Below are 17,428 nucleotides of genomic sequence, written 5' to 3'. Positions count from 1 at the left end.
TTTTCAGGTTCAAAAAGGTCAAGAGAACTTGGGATTCCCAGCCAGACTCCCATGCTGGTACTTGCCAAGCCTTAAGCTGCAACGCTGCTGCGATCTGACAAGAGCATGCACATTCAGCTTAGAATGGCAGTTGACAGCAGCTGTTCAATTTGAACCTTCTTTTACTATCTCATAGAGAAACTAACACAATTTTCAGGTTCAAAAAGTCAATGGAACTTGGGATTCCCAGCCAGTCTCCCATGCTGGTACTTGCCAAGCCTTAAGCTGCATTGCTGCTGCGATCTGACGAGAGCAGGCGCATTCAGCTTAGAATGGCCGTTGACAGCAGCTGTTCAATTTGAACCTTCTTTTACTATCTCATAGAGAAACTAACACAATTTTCAGGTTAAAAAAAGGTCAACGGAACTTATGATTCCCAGCCAGTCTCCCATGCTGGTACTTGCCAAGCCTTAAGCTGCATTGCTGCTGCGATCTGACGAGAGCAGGCACATTCAGCTTAGAATGGCCGTTGACAGCAGCTGTTCAATTTGAACCTTCTTTTACTATCTCATAGAGAAACTAACACAATTTTCAGGTTCAAAAAGGTCAACGGAACTTGGGACTCCCAGCCAGTCTCCCATGCTGGTACTTGCCAAGCCTTAAGCTGCATTGCTGCTGCGATCTGACGAGAGCAGGCACATTAAGCTTAGTAGAATGGCCGTTGACAGCAGTTGTTCAATTTGAACCTTCTTTTACTATCTCATAGAGAAACTAACACGATTTTCAGGTTCAAAAATGTCAACAGAACTTGGGATTCCCAGCCAGTCTCCCATGCTGGTACTTGCAAAGCCTTAAGCTGCATTGCTGCTGCGATCTGACCAGAGCATGCACATTCAGCTTAGAATGGCTGTTGACAGCAGCTGTTCAATTTGAACCTTCTTTTACTATCTCATAGAGAAACTAACACAATTTTCAGGTTCAAAAAGGTCAATGGAACTTGGGATTCCCTGCCAGTCTCCCATGCTGGTACTTGCCAAGCCTTAAGCTGCATTGCTGCTGCGATCTGACGAGAGCAGGCACATTCAGCTTAGAATGGCCATTGACAGCAGCTGTTCAATTTGAACCTTCTTTTACTATCTCATAGAGAAACTAACACAATTTTCAGGTTCAAAAAGGTCAACAGAACTTGGGATTCCCAGTCAGTCTCCCATGCTGGTACTTGCCAAGCCTTAAGCTGCATCGCTGCTGCGATCTGACAAGAGCACACACATTCAGCTTAGAAGGGCCGTTGACAGCAGCTGTTCAATTTGAACCTTCTTTTACTATCTCATAGAGAAACTAACACAATTTTCAGGTTCAAAAAGGTCAACAGAACTTGGGATTCCCAGCCAGTCTCCCATGCTGGTACTTGCCAAGCCTTAAGCTGCATTGCTGCTGCGATCTGACGAGAGCAGGCACATTCAGCTTAGAATGGCCGTTGACAGCAGCTGTTCAATTTGAACCTTCTTTTACTATCTCATAGAGAAAATAACACAATTTTCAGGTTCAAAAAGGTCAACAGAACTTGGGATTTCCAGCCAGTCTCCCATGCTGGTACTTGCCAAACCTTAAGCTGCATTGCTGCTGCGATCTGGCGAAAGCAGGCACATTCAGCTTAATATGGCCGTTGACAGCAGCTGTTCAATTTGAACCTTCTTTTACCATCTTTGACAGAGAAACTAACAATTTTCAGGTTCAAAAAGGTCAACGGAACGTGGGATTCCCAGCCAGTCTCCCATGCTGGTACTTGCCAAGCCTTAAGCTGCATTGCTGCTGCGATCTGACGAGAGCAGGCACATTCAGCTTAGAATGGCCGTTGACAGCAGCTGTTCAATTTGAACCTTCTTTTACTATCTCATAGAGAAACTAACACATTTTCAGGTTCAAAAAGGTCAACGGAACTTGGGATTCCCAGCCAGTCTCCCATGCTGGTACTTGCCAAGCCTTAAGCTGCAACGCTGCTGCGATCTGACAAGAGCATGCACATTCAGCTTAGAATGGCCGTTGACAGCAGCTGTTCAATTTGAACCTTCTTTTACTATCTCATAGAGAAACTAACACATTTTCAGGTTCAAAAAGGTCAACGGAACTTGGGATTCCCAGCCAGTCTCCCATGCTGGTACTTGCCAAGCCTTAAGCTGCAACGCTGCTGCGATCTGACAAGAGCATGCACATTCAGCTTAGAATGGCCGTTGACAGCAGCTGTTCAATTTGAACCTTCTTTTACTATCTCATAGAGAAACTAACTCAATTTTCAGGTTCAAAAAGGTCAATCGAACTTGGGATTCCCAGCCAGTCTCCCATGCTGGTACTTGCCAAGCCTTAGCTTAGAATGGGCGTTGACAGCAGCTGTTCAATTTTAACCTTCTTTTACTATCTCATAGAGAAACTAACACAATTTTCAGGTTCAAAAAGGTCAACAGAACTTGGGATTCCCAGCCAGTCTCCCATGCTGGTACTTGCCAAGCCTTAAGCTGCAACGCTGCTGCGATCTGACGAGAGCAGGCACATTCAGCTTAGAATGGCCGTTGACAGCAGCTGTTCAATTTGAACCTTCTTTTACTATCTCATAGAGAAACTAACACAATTTTCAGGCTCAAAAAGGTCAACGGAACTTAGGATTCCCAGCCAGTCTCCCATGCTGGTACATGCCAAGCCTTAAGCTGCATTGCTGCTGCGATCTGACGAGAGCAGGCACATTCAGCTTAGAATGGCCGTTGACAGCAGCTGTTCAGTTTGAACCTTCTTTTACTATCTCATAGAGAAACTAACACAATTTTCAGGTTCAAAAAGGTCAACAGAACTTGGGATTCCCAGCCAGTCTCCCATGCTGGTACTTGCCAAGCCTTAAGCTGCATTGCTGCTGCGATCTGACGAGAGCAGGCACATTCAGCTTAGAATGGCCGTTGACAGCAGCTGTTCAATTTGAACCTTCTTTTACTATCTCATAGAGAAACTAACACAATGTTCAGGTTCAAAAAGGTCAACAGAACTTGGGATTCCCAGCCAGTCTCCCATGCTGGTTTTTGCCAAGCCTTAAGCTGCATTGCTGCTGCGATCTGACGAGAGCAGGCACATTCAGCTTAGAATGGCCGTTGACAGCAGCTGTTCAATTTGAACCTTCTTTTACCATCTTTGACAGAGAAACTAACAATTTTCAGGTTCAAAAAGGTCAACGGAACTTGGGATTCCCAGCCAGTCTCCCATGCTGGTACTTGCCAAGCCTTAAGCTGCATTGCTGCTGCGATCTGACGAGAGCAGGCACATTCAGCTTAGAATGGCCGTTGACAGCAGCTGCCTAATTTCTACTTTGTTTTACTATCTCATAGAGAAACTAACACAATTTTCAGGTTCAAAAAGGTCAAGAGAACTTGGGATTCCCAGCCAGACTCCCATGCTGGTACTTGCCAAGCCTTAAGCTGCAACGCTGCTGCGATCTGACAAGAGCATGCACATTCAGCTTAGAATGGCAGTTGACAGCAGCTGTTCAATTTGAACCTTCTTTTACTATCTCATAGAGAAACTAACACAATTTTCAGGTTCAAAAAGTCAATGGAACTTGGGATTCCCAGCCAGTCTCCCATGCTGGTACTTGCCAAGCCTTAAGCTGCATTGCTGCTGCGATCTGACGAGAGCAGGCGCATTCAGCTTAGAATGGCCGTTGACAGCAGCTGTTCAATTTGAACCTTCTTTTACTATCTCATAGAGAAACTAACACAATTTTCAGGTTAAAAAAAGGTCAACGGAACTTATGATTCCCAGCCAGTCTCCCATGCTGGTACTTGCCAAGCCTTAAGCTGCATTGCTGCTGCGATCTGACGAGAGCAGGCACATTCAGCTTAGAATGGCCGTTGACAGCAGCTGTTCAATTTGAACCTTCTTTTACTATCTCATAGAGAAACTAACACAATTTTCAGGTTCAAAAAGGTCAACGGAACTTGGGACTCCCAGCCAGTCTCCCATGCTGGTACTTGCCAAGCCTTAAGCTGCATTGCTGCTGCGATCTGACGAGAGCAGGCACATTAAGCTTAGTAGAATGGCCGTTGACAGCAGTTGTTCAATTTGAACCTTCTTTTACTATCTCATAGAGAAACTAACACGATTTTCAGGTTCAAAAATGTCAACAGAACTTGGGATTCCCAGCCAGTCTCCCATGCTGGTACTTGCAAAGCCTTAAGCTGCATTGCTGCTGCGATCTGACCAGAGCATGCACATTCAGCTTAGAATGGCTGTTGACAGCAGCTGTTCAATTTGAACCTTCTTTTACTATCTCATAGAGAAACTAACACAATTTTCAGGTTCAAAAAGGTCAACGGAACTTGGGATTCCCAGCTAGTCTCCCATGCTGGTACTTGCCAAGCCTTAAGCTGCATTGCTGCTGCGATCTGACGAGAGCAGGCACATTCAGCTTAGAATGGCCGTTGACAGCAACTGTTCAATTTGAACCTTATTTTACTACCTCATAGAGAAACTAACACAATTTTCAGGTTCAAAAAGGTCAACAGAACTTAGGATTCCCAGCCAGTCTCCCATGCTGGTACTTGCCAAGCCTTAAGCTGCATTGCTGCTGCGATCTGACGAGAGCAGGCACATTCAGCTTAGAATGGCCGTTGACAGCAGCTGTTCAATTTGAACCTTCTTTTACTATCTCATAGAGAAACTAACACAATTTTCAGGTTCAAAAAGGTCAACGGAACTTGGGACTCCCAGCCAGTCTCCCATGCTGGTACTTGCCAAGCCTTAAGCTGCATTGCTGCTGCGATCTGACGAGAGCAGGCACATTAAGCTTAGTAGAATGGCCGTTGACAGCAGTTGTTCAATTTGAACCTTCTTTTACTATCTCATAGAGAAACTAACACGATTTTCAGGTTCAAAAATGTCAACAGAACTTGGGATTCCCAGCCAGTCTCCCATGCTGGTACTTGCAAAGCCTTAAGCTGCATTGCTGCTGCGATCTGACCAGAGCATGCACATTCAGCTTAGAATGGCTGTTGACAGCAGCTGTTCAATTTGAACCTTCTTTTACTATCTCATAGAGAAACTAACACAATTTTCAGGTTCAAAAAGGTCAATGGAACTTGGGATTCCCAGCTAGTCTCCCATGCTGGTACTTGCCAAGCCTTAAGCTGCATTGCTGCTGCGATCTGACAAGAGCATGCACATTCAGCTTAGAATGGCTGTTGACAGCAGCTGTTCAATTTGAACCTTCTTTTACTATCTCATAGAGAAACTAACTCAATTTTCAGGTTCAAAAAGGTCAATGGAACTTGGGATTCCCAGCCAGTCTCCCATGCTGGTACTTGCCAAGCCTTAGCTTAGAATGGGCGTTGACAGCAGCTGTTCAATTTGAACCTTCTTTTACTATCTCATAGAGAAACTAACACAATTTTCAGGTTCAAAAAGGTCAACGGAACTTGGGATTCCCAGCCAGTCTCCCATGCTGGTACTTGCCAAACCTTAAGCTGCATTGCTGCTGCGATCTGACGAGAGCAGGCACATTCAGCTTAGAATGGCCGTTGACAGCAGCTGTTCAATTTGAACCTTCTTTTACCATCTTTGACAGAGAAACTAACAATTTTCAGGTTCAAAAAGGTCAACAGAACATGGGATTCCCAGCCAGTCTCCCATGCTGGTACTTGCCAAGCCTTAAGCTGCATTGCTGCTGCGATCTGACGAGAGCAGGCACATTCAGCTTAGAATGGCCGTTGACAGCAGCTGCCTAATTTCTACTTTCTTTTACTATCTCATAGAGAAACTAACACAATTTTCAGGTTCAAAAAGGTCAACAGAACTTGGGATTCCCAGGCAGTCTCCCATGCTGGTACTTGCCAAGCCTTAAGCTGCAACGCTGCTGCGATCTGACAAGAGCATGCACATTCAGCTTAGAATGGCCGTTGACAGCAGCTGTTCAATTTGAACCTTCTTTTACTATCTCATAGAGAAACTAACACATTTTCAGGTTCAAAAAGGTCAACGGAACTTGGGATTCCCAGCCAGTCTCCCATGCTGGTACTTGCCAAGCCTTAAGCTGCATTGCTGCTGCGATCTGATGAGAGCAGGCACATTCAGCTTAGAATGGCCGTTGACAGCAGCTGTTCAATTTGAACCTTCTTTTACTATCTCATAGAGAAACTAACTCAATTTTCAGGTTCAAAAAGGTCAATGGAACTTGGGATTCCCAGCCAGTCTCCCATGCTGGTACTTGCCAAGCCTTAGCTTAGAATGGGCGTTGACAGCAGCTGTTCAATTTGAACCTTCTTTTACTATCTCATAGAGAAACTAACACAATTTTCAGGTTCAAAAAGGTCAACGGAACTTGGGATTCCCAGCCAGTCTGCCATGCTGGTACTTGCCAAGCCTTAAGCTGCATTGCTGCTGCGATCTGACGAGAGCAGGCACATTCAGCTTAGAATGGCCGTTGACAGCAGCTGTTCAATTTGAACCTTCTTTTACTATCTCATAGAGAAACTAATACAATTTTCAGGTTCAAAAAGGTCAACAGAACTTGGGATTCCCAGCCAGTCTCCCATGCTGGTACTTGCCAAGCCTTAAGCTGCATTGCTGCTGCGATCTGACGAGAGCAGGCACATTCAGCTTAGAATGGCCGTTGACAGCAGCTGTTCAATTTGAACCTTCTTTTACTATCTCATAGAGAAACTAACACAATTTTCAGGTTCAAAAAGGTCAATGGAACTTGGGATTCCCTGCCAGTCTCCCATGCTGGTACTTGCCAAGCCTTAAGCTGCATTGCTGCTGCGATCTGACAAGAGCACACACATTCAGCTTAGAAGGGCCGTTGACAGCAGCTGTTCAATTTGAACCTTCTTTTACTATCTCATAGAGAAACTAACACAATTTTCAGGTTCAAAAAGGTCAACAGAACTTGGGATTCCCAGCCAGTCTCCCATGCTGGTACTTGCCAAGCCTTAAGCTGCATTGCTGCTGCGATCTGACGAGAGCAGGCACATTCAGCTTAGAATGGCCGTTGACAGCAGCTGTTCAATTTGAACCTTCTTTTACTATCTCATAGAGAAACTAACACAATTTTCAGGTTCAAAAAGGTCAACAGAACTTGGGATTCCCAGCCAGTCTCCCATGCTGGTACTTGCCAAACCTTAAGCTGCATTGCTGCTGCGATCTGACGAGAGCAGGCACATTCAGCTTAATATGGCCGTTGACAGCAGCTGTTCAATTTGATCCTTCTTTTACCATCTTTGACAGAGAAACTAACAATTTTCAGGTTCAAAAAGGTCAACGGAACGTGGGATTCCCAGCCAGTCTCCCATGCTGGTACTTGCCAAGCCTTAAGCTGCATTGCTGCTGCGATCTGACGAGAGCAGGCACATTCAGCTTAGAATGGCCGTTGACAGCAGCTGCCTAATTTCTACTTTCTTTTACTATCTCATAGAGAAACTAACACAATTTTCAGGTTCAAAAAGGTCAACAGAACTTGGGATTCCCAGCCAGTCTCCCATGCTGGTACTTGCCAAGCCTTAAGCTGCAACGCTGCTGCGATCTGACAAGAGCATGCACATTCAGCTTAGAATGGCCGTTGACAGCAGCTGTTCAATTTGAACCTTCTTTTACTATCTCATAGAGAAACTAACACATTTTCAGGTTCAAAAAGGTCAACGGAACTTGGGATTCCCAGCCAGTCTCCCATGCTGGTACTTGCCAAGCCTTAAGCTGCAACGCTGCTGCGATCTGACAAGAGCATGCACATTCAGCTTAGAATGGCCGTTGACAGCAGCTGTTCAATTTGAACCTTCTTTTACTATCTCATAGAGAAACTAACTCAATTTTCAGGTTCAAAAAGGTCAATGGAACTTGGGATTCCCAGCCAGTCTCCCATGCTGGTACTTGCCAAGCCTTAGCTTAGAATGGGCGTTGACAGCAGCTGTTCAATTTGAACCTTCTTTTACTATCTCATAGAGAAACTAACACAATTTTCAGGTTCAAAAAGGTCAACAGAACTTGGGATTCCCAGCCAGTCTCCCATGCTGGTACTTGCCAAACCTTAAGCTGCATTGCTGCTGCGTTCTGACGAGAGCAGGCACATTCAGCTTAGAATGGCCGTTGACAGCAGCTGTTCAATTTGAACCTTCTTTTACCATCTTTGACAGAGAAACTAACAATTTTCAGGTTCAAAAAGGTCAACAGAACGTGGGATTTCCAGCCAGTCTCCCATGCTGGTACTTGCCAAGCCTTAAGCTGCATTGCTGCTGCGATCTGACGAGAGCAGGCACATTCAGCTTAGAATGGCCGTTGACAGCAGCTGCCTAATTTCTACTTTCTTTTACTATCTCATAGAGAAACTAACACAATTTTCAGGTTCAAAAAGGTCAACAGAACTTGGGATTCCCAAGCAGTCTCCCATGCTGGTACTTGCCAAGCCTTAAGCTGCAACGCTGCTGCGATCTGACAAGAGCATGCACATTCAGCTTAGAATGGCCGTTGACAGCAGCTGTTCAATTTGAACCTTCTTTTACTATCTCATAGAGAAACTAACACATTTTCAGGTTCAAAAAGGTCAACGGAACTTGGGATTCCCAGCCAGTCTCCCATGCTGGTACTTGCCAAGCCTTAAGCTGCATTGCTGCTGCGATCTGATGAGAGCAGGCACATTCAGCTTAGAATGGCCGTTGACAGCAGCTGTTCAATTTGAACCTTCTTTTACTATCTCATAGAGAAACTAACTCAATTTTCAGGTTCAAAAAGGTCAATGGAACTTGGGATTCCCAGCCAGTCTCCCATGCTGGTACTTGCCAAGCCTTAGCTTAGAATGGGCGTTGACAGCAGCTGTTCAATTTGAACCTTCTTTTACTATCTCATAGAGAAACTAACACAATTTTCAGGTTCAAAAAGGTCAACGGAACTTGGGATTCCCAGCCAGTCTCCCATGCTGGTACTTGCCAAGCCTTAAGCTGCATTGCTGCTGCGATCTGACGAGAGCAGGCACATTCAGCTTAGAATGGCCGTTGACAGCAGCTGTTCAATTTGAACCTTCTTTTACTATCTCATAGAGAAACTAATACAATTTTCAGGTTCAAAAAGGTCAACAGAACTTGGGATTCCCAGCCAGTCTCCCATGCTGGTACTTGCCAAGCCTTAAGCTGCATTGCTGCTGCGATCTGACGAGAGCAGGCACATTCAGCTTAGAATGGCCGTTGACAGCAGCTGTTCAATTTGAACCTTCTTTTACTATCTCATAGAGAAACTAACACAATTTTCAGGTTCAAAAAGGTCAATGGAACTTGGGATTCCCTGCCAGTCTCCCATGCTGGTACTTGCCAAGCCTTAAGCTGCATTGCTGCTGCGATCTGACGAGAGCAGGCACATTCAGCTTAGAATGGCCATTGACAGCAGCTGTTCAATTTGAACCTTCTTTTACTATCTCATAGAGAAACTAACACAATTTTCAGGTTCAAAAAGGTCAACAGAACTAGGGATTCCCAGTCAGTCTCCCATGCTGGTACTTGCCAAGCCTTAAGCTGCATCGCTGCTGCGATCTGACAAGAGCACACACATTCAGCTTAGAAGGGCCGTTGACAGCAGCTGTTCAATTTGAACCTTCTTTTACTATCTCATAGAGAAACTAACACAATTTTCAGGTTCAAAAAGGTCAACAGAACTTGGGATTCCCAGCCAGTCTCCCATGCTGGTACTTGCCAAGCCTTAAGCTGCATTGCTGCTGCGATCTGACGAGAGCAGGCACATTCAGCTTAGAATGGCCGTTGACAGCAGCTGTTCAATTTGAACCTTCTTTTACTATCTCATAGAGAAACTAACACAATTTTCAGGTTCAAAAAGGTCAACAGAACTTGGACTTTCCAGCCAGTCTCCCATGCTGGTACTTGCCAAACCTTAAGCTGCATTGCTGCTGCGATCTGACGAAAGCAGGCACATTCAGCTTAATATGGCCGTTGACAGCAGCTGTTCAATTTGAACCTTCTTTTACCATCTTTGACAGAGAAACTAACAATTTTCAGGTTCAAAAAGGTCAATGGAACGTGGGATTCCCAGCCAGTCTCCCATGCTGGTACTTGCCAAGCCTTAAGCTGCATTGCTGCTGCGATCTGACGAGAGCAGGCACATTCAGCTTAGAATGGCCGTTGACAGCAGCTGCCTAATTTCTACTTTCTTTTACTATCTCATAGAGAAACTAACACAATTTTCAGGTTCAAAAAGGTCAACAGAACTTGGGATTCCCAGCCAGTCTCCCATGCTGGTACTTGCCAAGCCTTAAGCTGCAACGCTGCTGCGATCTGACAAGAGCATGCACATTCAGCTTAGAATGGCCGTTGACAGCAGCTGTTCAATTTGAACCTTCTTTTACTATCTCATAGAGAAACTAACACATTTTCAGGTTCAAAAAGGTCAACGGAACTTGGGATTCCCAGCCAGTCTCCCATGCTGGTACTTGCCAAGCCTTAAGCTGCAACGCTGCTGCGATCTGACAAGAGCATGCACATTCAGCTTAGAATGGCCGTTGACAGCAGCTGTTCAATTTGAACCTTCTTTTACTATCTCATAGAGAAACTAACTCAATTTTCAGGTTCAAAAAGGTCAATGGAACTTGGGATTCCCAGCCAGTCTCCCATGCTGGTACTTGCCAAGCCTTAGCTTAGAATGGGCGTTGACAGCAGCTGTTCAATTTGAACCTTCTTTTACTATCTCATAGAGAAACTAACACAATTTTCAGGTTCAAAAAGGTCAACAGAACTTGGGATTCCCAGCCAGTCTCCCATGCTGGTACTTGCCAAGCCTTAAGCTGCAACGCTGCTGCGATCTGACGAGAGCAGGCACATTCAGCTTAGAATGGCTGTTGACAGCAGCTGTTCAATTTGAACCTTCTTTTACTATCTCATAGAGAAACTAACACAATTTTCAGGCTCAAAAAGGTCAACGGAACTTAGGATTCCCAGCCAGTCTCCCATGCTGGTACATGCCAAGCCTTAAGCTGCATTGCTGCTGCGATCTGACGAGAGCAGGCACATTCAGCTTAGAATGGCCGTTGACAGCAGCTGTTCAGTTTGAACCTTCTTTTACTATCTCATAGAGAAACTAACACAATTTTCAGGTTCAAAAAGGTCAACAGAACTTGGGATTCCCAGCCAGTCTCCCATGCTGGTACTTGCCAAGCCTTAAGCTGCATTGCTGCTGCGATCTGACGAGAGCAGGCACATTCAGCTTAGAATGGCCGTTGACAGCAGCTGTTCAATTTGAACCTTCTTTTACTATCTCATAGAGAAACTAACACAATTTTCAGGTTCAAAAAGGTCAACAGAACTTGGGATTCCCAGCCAGTCTCCCATGCTGGTTTTTGCCAAGCCTTAAGCTGCATTGCTGCTGCGATCTGACGAGAGCAGGCACATTCAGCTTAGAATGGCCGTTGACAGCAGCTGTTCAATTTGAACCTTCTTTTACCATCTTTGACAGAGAAACTAACAATTTTCAGGTTCAAAAAGGTCAACGGAACTTGGGATTCCCAGCCAGTCTCCCATGCTGGTACTTGCCAAGCCTTAAGCTGCATTGCTGCTGCGATCTGACGAGAGCAGGCACATTCAGCTTAGAATGGCCGTTGACAGCAGCTGCCTAATTTCTACTTTGTTTTACTATCTCATAGAGAAACTAACACAATTTTCAGGTTCAAAAAGGTCAAGAGAACTTGGGATTCCCAGCCAGACTCCCATGCTGGTACTTGCCAAGCCTTAAGCTGCAACGCTGCTGCGATCTGACAAGAGCATGCACATTCAGCTTAGAATGGCAGTTGACAGCAGCTGTTCAATTTGAACCTTCTTTTACTATCTCATAGAGAAACTAACACAATTTTCAGGTTCAAAAAGTCAATGGAACTTGGGATTCCCAGCCAGTCTCCCATGCTGGTACTTGCCAAGCCTTAAGCTGCATTGCTGCTGCGTTCTGACGAGAGCAGGCACATTCAGCTTAGAATGGCCGTTGACAGCAGCTGTTCAATTTGAACCTTCTTTTACCATCTTTGACAGAGAAACTAACAATTTTCAGGTTCAAAAAGGGCAACAGAACGTGGGATTCCCAGCCAGTCTCCCATGCTGGTACTTGCCAAGCCTTAAGCTGCATTGCTGCTGCGATCTGACGAGAGCAGGCACATTCAGCTTAGAATGGCCGTTGACAGCAGCTGCCTAATTTCTACTTTCTTTTACTATCTCATAGAGAAACTAACACAATTTTCAGGTTCAAAAAGGTCAACAGAACTTGGGATTCCCAAGCAGTCTCCCATGCTGGTACTTGCCAAGCCTTAAGCTGCAACGCTGCTGCGATCTGACAAGAGCATGCACATTCAGCTTAGAATGGCCGTTGACAGCAGCTGTTCAATTTGAACCTTCTTTTACTATCTCATAGAGAAACTAACACATTTTCAGGTTCAAAAAGGTCAACGGAACTTGGGATTCCCAGCCAGTCTCCCATGCTGGTACTTGCCAAGCCTTAAGCTGCATTGCTGCTGCGATCTGATGAGAGCAGGCACATTCAGCTTAGAATGGCCGTTGACAGCAGCTGTTCAATTTGAACCTTCTTTTACTATCTCATAGAGAAACTAACTCAATTTTCAGGTTCAAAAAGGTCAATGGAACTTGGGATTCCCAGCCAGTCTCCCATGCTGGTACTTGCCAAGCCTTAGCTTAGAATGGGCGTTGACAGCAGCTGTTCAATTTGAACCTTCTTTTACTATCTCATAGAGAAACTAACACAATTTTCAGGTTCAAAAAGGTCAACGGAACTTGGGATTCCCAGCCAGTCTCCCATGCTGGTACTTGCCAAGCCTTAAGCTGCATTGCTGCTGCGATCTGACGAGAGCAGGCACATTCAGCTTAGAATGGCCGTTGACAGCAGCTGTTCAATTTGAACCTTCTTTTACTATCTCATAGAGAAACTAATACAATTTTCAGGTTCAAAAAGGTCAACAGAACTTGGGATTCCCAGCCAGTCTCCCATGCTGGTACTTGCCAAGCCTTAAGCTGCATTGCTGCTGCGATCTGACGAGAGCAGGCACATTCAGCTTAGAATGGCCGTTGACAGCAGCTGTTCAATTTGAACCTTCTTTTACTATCTCATAGAGAAACTAACACAATTTTCAGGTTCAAAAAGGTCAATGGAACTTGGGATTCCCTGCCAGTCTCCCATGCTGGTACTTGCCAAGCCTTAAGCTGCATTGCTGCTGCGATCTGACGAGAGCAGGCACATTCAGCTTAGAATGGCCATTGACAGCAGCTGTTCAATTTGAACCTTCTTTTACTATCTCATAGAGAAACTAACACAATTTTCAGGTTCAAAAAGGTCAACAGAACTTGGGATTCCCAGTCAGTCTCCCATGCTGGTACTTGCCAAGCCTTAAGCTGCATCGCTGCTGCGATCTGACAAGAGCACACACATTCAGCTTAGAAGGGCCGTTGACAGCAGCTGCCTAATTTCTACTTTCTTTTACTATCTCATAGAGAAACTAACACAATTTTCAGGTTCAAAAAGGTCAACAGAACTTGGGATTCCCAGCCAGTCTCCCATGCTGGTACTTGCCAAGCCTTAAGCTGCATTGCTGCTGCGATCTGACGAGAGCAGGCACATTCAGCTTAGAATGGCCGTTGACAGCAGCTGTTCAATTTGAACCTTCTATTACTATCTCATAGAGAAAATAACACAATTTTCAGGTTCAAAAAGGTCAACAGAACTTGGGATTTCCAGCCAGTCTCCCATGCTGGTACTTGCCAAACCTTAAGCTGCATTGCTGCTGCGATCTGACGAAAGCAGGCACATTCAGCTTAATATGGCCGTTGACAGCAGCTGTTTAATTTGAACCTTCTTTTACCATCTTTGACAGAGAAACTAACAATTTTCAGGTTCAAAAAGGTCAACGGAATGTGGGATTCCCAGCCAGTCTCCCATGCTGGTACTTGCCAAGCCTTAAGCTGCATTGCTGCTGCGATCTGACGAGAGCAGGCACATTCAGCTTAGAATGGCCGTTGACAGCAGCTGTTCAATTTGAACCTTCTTTTACTATCTCATAGAGAAACTAACACATTTTCAGGTTCAAAAAGGTCAACGGAACTTGGGATTCCCAGCCAGTCTCCCATGCTGGTACTTGCCAAGCCTTAAGCTGCAACGCTGCTGCGATCTGACAAGAGCATGCACATTCAGCTTAGAATGGCCGTTGACAGCAGCTGTTCAATTTGAACCTTCTTTTACTATCTCATAGAGAAACTAACACATTTTCAGGTTCAAAAAGGTCAACGGAACTTGGGATTCCCAGCCAGTCTCCCATGCTGGTACTTGCCAAGCCTTAAGCTGCAACGCTGCTGCGATCTGACAAGAGCATGCACATTCAGCTTAGAATGGCCGTTGACAGCAGCTGTTCAATTTGAACCTTCTTTTACTATCTCATAGAGAAACTAACTCAATTTTCAGGTTCAAAAAGGTCAATGGAACTTGGGATTCCCAGCCAGTCTCCCATGCTGGTACTTGCCAAGCCTTAGCTTAGAATGGGCGTTGACAGCAGCTGTTCAATTTTAACCTTCTTTTACTATCTCATAGAGAAACTAACACAATTTTCAGGTTCAAAAAGGTCAACAGAACTTGGGATTCCCAGCCAGTCTCCCATGCTGGTACTTGCCAAGCCTTAAGCTGCAACGCTGCTGCGATCTGACGAGAGCAGGCACATTCAGCTTAGAATGGCCGTTGACAGCAGCTGTTCAATTTGAACCTTCTTTTACTATCTCATAGAGAAACTAACACAATTTTCAGGCTCAAAAAGGTCAACGGAACTTAGGATTCCCAGCCAGTCTCCCATGCTGGTACATGCCAAGCCTTAAGCTGCATTGCTGCTGCGATCTGACGAGAGCAGGCACATTCAGCTTAGAATGGCCGTTGACAGCAGCTGTTCAGTTTGAACCTTCTTTTACTATCTCATAGAGAAACTAACACAATTTTCAGGTTCAAAAAGGTCAACAGAACTTGGGATTCCCAGCCAGTCTCCCATGCTGGTACTTGCCAAGCCTTAAGCTGCATTGCTGCTGCGATCTGACGAGAGCAGGCACATTCAGCTTAGAATGGCCGTTGACAGCAGCTGTTCAATTTGAACCTTCTTTTACTATCTCATAGAGAAACTAACACAATTTTCAGGTTCAAAAAGGTCAACAGAACTTGGGATTCCCAGCCAGTCTCCCATGCTGGTTTTTGCCAAGCCTTAAGCTGCATTGCTGCTGCGATCTGACGAGAGCAGGCACATTCAGCTTAGAATGGCCGTTGACAGCAGCTGTTCAATTTGAACCTTCTTTTACCATCTTTGACAGAGAAACTAACAATTTTCAGGTTCAAAAAGGTCAACGGAACTTGGGATTTTCAGCCAGTCTCCCATGCTGGTACTTGCCAAGCCTTAAGCTGCATTGCTGCTGCGATCTGACGAGAGCAGGCACATTCAGCTTAGAATGGCCGTTGACAGCAGCTGCCTAATTTCTACTTTGTTTTACTATCTCATAGAGAAACTAACACAATTTTCAGGTTCAAAAAGGTCAAGAGAACTTGGGATTCCCAGCCAGACTCCCATGCTGGTACTTGCCAAGCCTTAAGCTGCAACGCTGCTGCGATCTGACAAGAGCATGCACATTCAGCTTAGAATGGCAGTTGACAGCAGCTGTTCAATTTGAACCTTCTTTTACTATCTCATAGAGAAACTAACACAATTTTCAGGTTCAAAAAGTCAATGGAACTTGGGATTCCCAGCCAGTCTCCCATGCTGGTACTTGCCAAGCCTTAAGCTGCATTGCTGCTGCGATCTGACGAGAGCAGGCGCATTCAGCTTAGAATGGCCGTTGACAGCAGCTGTTCAATTTGAACCTTCTTTTACTATCTCATAGAGAAACTAACACAATTTTCAGGTTAAAAAAAGGTCAACGGAACTTATGATTCCCAGCCAGTCTCCCATGCTGGTACTTGCCAAGCCTTAAGCTGCATTGCTGCTGCGATCTGACGAGAGCAGGCACATTCAGCTTAGAATGGCCGTTGACAGCAGCTGTTCAATTTGAACCTTCTTTTACTATCTCATAGAGAAACTAACACAATTTTCAGGTTCAAAAAGGTCAACGGAACTTGGGACTCCCAGCCAGTCTCCCATGCTGGTACTTGCCAAGCCTTAAGCTGCATTGCTGCTGCGATCTGACGAGAGCAGGCACATTAAGCTTAGTAGAATGGCCGTTGACAGCAGTTGTTCAATTTGAACCTTCTTTTACTATCTCATAGAGAAACTAACACGATTTTCAGGTTCAAAAATGTCAACAGAACTTGGGATTCCCAGCCAGTCTCCCATGCTGGTACTTGCAAAGCCTTAAGCTGCATTGCTGCTGCGATCTGACCAGAGCATGCACATTCAGCTTAGAATGGCTGTTGACAGCAGCTGTTCAATTTGAACCTTCTTTTACTATCTCATAGAGAAACTAACACAATTTTCAGGTTCAAAAAGGTCAACGGAACTTGGGATTCCCAGCTAGTCTCCCATGCTGGTACTTGCCAAGCCTTAAGCTGCATTGCTGCTGCGATCTGACGAGAGCAGGCACATTCAGCTTAGAATGGCCGTTGACAGCAACTGTTCAATTTGAACCTTATTTTACTACCTCATAGAGAAACTAACACAATTTTCAGGTTCAAAAAGGTCAACAGAACTTAGGATTCCCAGCCAGTCTCCCATGCTGGTACTTGCCAAGCCTTAAGCTGCATTGCTGCTGCGATCTGACGAGAGCAGGCACATTCAGCTTAGAATGGCCGTTGACAGCAGCTGTTCAATTTGAACCTTCTTTTACTATCTCATAGAGAAACTAACACAAATTTCAGGTTCAAAAAGGTCAACGGAACTTGGGACTCCCAGCCAGTCTCCCATGCTGGTACTTGCCAAGCCTTAAGCTGCATTGCTGCTGCGATCTGACGAGAGCAGGCACATTAAGCTTAGTAGAATGGCCGTTGACAGCAGTTGTTCAATTTGAACCTTCTTTTACTATCTCATAGAGAAACTAACACGATTTTCAGGTTCAAAAATGTCAACAGAACTTGGGATTCCCAGCCAGTCTCCCATGCTGGTACTTGCAAAGCCTTAAGCTGCATTGCTGCTGCGATCTGACCAGAGCATGCACATTCAGCTTAGAATGGCTGTTGACAGCAGCTGTTCAATTTGAACCTTCTTTTACTATCTCATAGAGAAACTAACACAATTTTCAGGTTCAAAAAGGTCAATGGAACTTGGGATTCCCAGCTAGTCTCCCATGCTGGTACTTGCCAAGCCTTAAGCTGCATTGCTGCTGCGATCTGACAAGAGCATGCACATTCAGCTTAGAATGGCTGTTGACAGCAGCTGTTCAATTTGAACCTTCTTTTACTATCTCATAGAGAAACT

General features: G+C 45.1%; 41 pseudogenes; all 41 read right to left on the bottom strand.

The window, feature by feature from the left end:
• Positions 1–394: 394 nt before the first annotated feature.
• On the bottom strand, positions 395–513 carry LOC140093049 (5S ribosomal RNA; annotated as a pseudogene).
• An 829-nt stretch (positions 514–1,342) lies between these two features.
• Positions 1,343–1,461, bottom strand: LOC140079736 (5S ribosomal RNA; annotated as a pseudogene).
• Positions 1,462–1,720: 259 nt separating this feature from the next.
• Positions 1,721–1,839, bottom strand: LOC140088630 (5S ribosomal RNA; annotated as a pseudogene).
• A 593-nt stretch (positions 1,840–2,432) lies between these two features.
• On the bottom strand, positions 2,433–2,551 carry LOC140092277 (5S ribosomal RNA; annotated as a pseudogene).
• Positions 2,552–2,621: 70 nt separating this feature from the next.
• On the bottom strand, positions 2,622–2,740 carry LOC140091896 (5S ribosomal RNA; annotated as a pseudogene).
• A 70-nt stretch (positions 2,741–2,810) lies between these two features.
• Positions 2,811–2,929, bottom strand: LOC140079735 (5S ribosomal RNA; annotated as a pseudogene).
• Positions 2,930–3,188: 259 nt separating this feature from the next.
• On the bottom strand, positions 3,189–3,307 carry LOC140098975 (5S ribosomal RNA; annotated as a pseudogene).
• A 448-nt stretch (positions 3,308–3,755) lies between these two features.
• LOC140093047 (5S ribosomal RNA) lies at positions 3,756–3,874 on the bottom strand (annotated as a pseudogene).
• A 451-nt stretch (positions 3,875–4,325) lies between these two features.
• LOC140085277 (5S ribosomal RNA) lies at positions 4,326–4,444 on the bottom strand (annotated as a pseudogene).
• A 70-nt stretch (positions 4,445–4,514) lies between these two features.
• LOC140086791 (5S ribosomal RNA) lies at positions 4,515–4,633 on the bottom strand (annotated as a pseudogene).
• Positions 4,634–5,420: 787 nt separating this feature from the next.
• On the bottom strand, positions 5,421–5,539 carry LOC140086278 (5S ribosomal RNA; annotated as a pseudogene).
• A 70-nt stretch (positions 5,540–5,609) lies between these two features.
• On the bottom strand, positions 5,610–5,728 carry LOC140087754 (5S ribosomal RNA; annotated as a pseudogene).
• Positions 5,729–5,986: 258 nt separating this feature from the next.
• LOC140099872 (5S ribosomal RNA) lies at positions 5,987–6,105 on the bottom strand (annotated as a pseudogene).
• A 217-nt stretch (positions 6,106–6,322) lies between these two features.
• Positions 6,323–6,441, bottom strand: LOC140088083 (5S ribosomal RNA; annotated as a pseudogene).
• A 70-nt stretch (positions 6,442–6,511) lies between these two features.
• LOC140079734 (5S ribosomal RNA) lies at positions 6,512–6,630 on the bottom strand (annotated as a pseudogene).
• Positions 6,631–6,889: 259 nt separating this feature from the next.
• Positions 6,890–7,008, bottom strand: LOC140079733 (5S ribosomal RNA; annotated as a pseudogene).
• Positions 7,009–7,078: 70 nt separating this feature from the next.
• LOC140089483 (5S ribosomal RNA) lies at positions 7,079–7,197 on the bottom strand (annotated as a pseudogene).
• Positions 7,198–7,267: 70 nt separating this feature from the next.
• On the bottom strand, positions 7,268–7,386 carry LOC140088629 (5S ribosomal RNA; annotated as a pseudogene).
• A 594-nt stretch (positions 7,387–7,980) lies between these two features.
• LOC140084894 (5S ribosomal RNA) lies at positions 7,981–8,099 on the bottom strand (annotated as a pseudogene).
• A 70-nt stretch (positions 8,100–8,169) lies between these two features.
• LOC140098126 (5S ribosomal RNA) lies at positions 8,170–8,288 on the bottom strand (annotated as a pseudogene).
• Positions 8,289–8,546: 258 nt separating this feature from the next.
• Positions 8,547–8,665, bottom strand: LOC140099859 (5S ribosomal RNA; annotated as a pseudogene).
• A 217-nt stretch (positions 8,666–8,882) lies between these two features.
• On the bottom strand, positions 8,883–9,001 carry LOC140098973 (5S ribosomal RNA; annotated as a pseudogene).
• Positions 9,002–9,071: 70 nt separating this feature from the next.
• LOC140079732 (5S ribosomal RNA) lies at positions 9,072–9,190 on the bottom strand (annotated as a pseudogene).
• A 448-nt stretch (positions 9,191–9,638) lies between these two features.
• On the bottom strand, positions 9,639–9,757 carry LOC140079731 (5S ribosomal RNA; annotated as a pseudogene).
• Positions 9,758–10,729: 972 nt separating this feature from the next.
• Positions 10,730–10,848, bottom strand: LOC140093136 (5S ribosomal RNA; annotated as a pseudogene).
• A 70-nt stretch (positions 10,849–10,918) lies between these two features.
• On the bottom strand, positions 10,919–11,037 carry LOC140091895 (5S ribosomal RNA; annotated as a pseudogene).
• A 70-nt stretch (positions 11,038–11,107) lies between these two features.
• On the bottom strand, positions 11,108–11,226 carry LOC140079730 (5S ribosomal RNA; annotated as a pseudogene).
• A 259-nt stretch (positions 11,227–11,485) lies between these two features.
• On the bottom strand, positions 11,486–11,604 carry LOC140098972 (5S ribosomal RNA; annotated as a pseudogene).
• Positions 11,605–12,051: 447 nt separating this feature from the next.
• On the bottom strand, positions 12,052–12,170 carry LOC140095831 (5S ribosomal RNA; annotated as a pseudogene).
• A 258-nt stretch (positions 12,171–12,428) lies between these two features.
• On the bottom strand, positions 12,429–12,547 carry LOC140099847 (5S ribosomal RNA; annotated as a pseudogene).
• A 217-nt stretch (positions 12,548–12,764) lies between these two features.
• LOC140098971 (5S ribosomal RNA) lies at positions 12,765–12,883 on the bottom strand (annotated as a pseudogene).
• Positions 12,884–12,953: 70 nt separating this feature from the next.
• On the bottom strand, positions 12,954–13,072 carry LOC140079729 (5S ribosomal RNA; annotated as a pseudogene).
• A 448-nt stretch (positions 13,073–13,520) lies between these two features.
• LOC140079728 (5S ribosomal RNA) lies at positions 13,521–13,639 on the bottom strand (annotated as a pseudogene).
• A 259-nt stretch (positions 13,640–13,898) lies between these two features.
• On the bottom strand, positions 13,899–14,017 carry LOC140098341 (5S ribosomal RNA; annotated as a pseudogene).
• A 593-nt stretch (positions 14,018–14,610) lies between these two features.
• Positions 14,611–14,729, bottom strand: LOC140092276 (5S ribosomal RNA; annotated as a pseudogene).
• A 70-nt stretch (positions 14,730–14,799) lies between these two features.
• Positions 14,800–14,918, bottom strand: LOC140091894 (5S ribosomal RNA; annotated as a pseudogene).
• A 70-nt stretch (positions 14,919–14,988) lies between these two features.
• LOC140079727 (5S ribosomal RNA) lies at positions 14,989–15,107 on the bottom strand (annotated as a pseudogene).
• A 259-nt stretch (positions 15,108–15,366) lies between these two features.
• Positions 15,367–15,485, bottom strand: LOC140095616 (5S ribosomal RNA; annotated as a pseudogene).
• Positions 15,486–15,933: 448 nt separating this feature from the next.
• On the bottom strand, positions 15,934–16,052 carry LOC140093046 (5S ribosomal RNA; annotated as a pseudogene).
• A 451-nt stretch (positions 16,053–16,503) lies between these two features.
• LOC140085265 (5S ribosomal RNA) lies at positions 16,504–16,622 on the bottom strand (annotated as a pseudogene).
• A 70-nt stretch (positions 16,623–16,692) lies between these two features.
• Positions 16,693–16,811, bottom strand: LOC140086790 (5S ribosomal RNA; annotated as a pseudogene).
• Positions 16,812–17,428: the final 617 nt, after the last annotated feature.

Source organism: Engystomops pustulosus, chromosome 9 (assembly GCF_040894005.1).
Source record: "Engystomops pustulosus chromosome 9, aEngPut4.maternal, whole genome shotgun sequence".
In the NCBI taxonomy this organism is placed as follows: domain Eukaryota; kingdom Metazoa; phylum Chordata; class Amphibia; order Anura; family Leptodactylidae; genus Engystomops; species Engystomops pustulosus.
The sequence above is the reverse complement of the archived record's forward strand: the minus strand, read 5'-3'. Positions and strand labels throughout refer to the sequence as shown.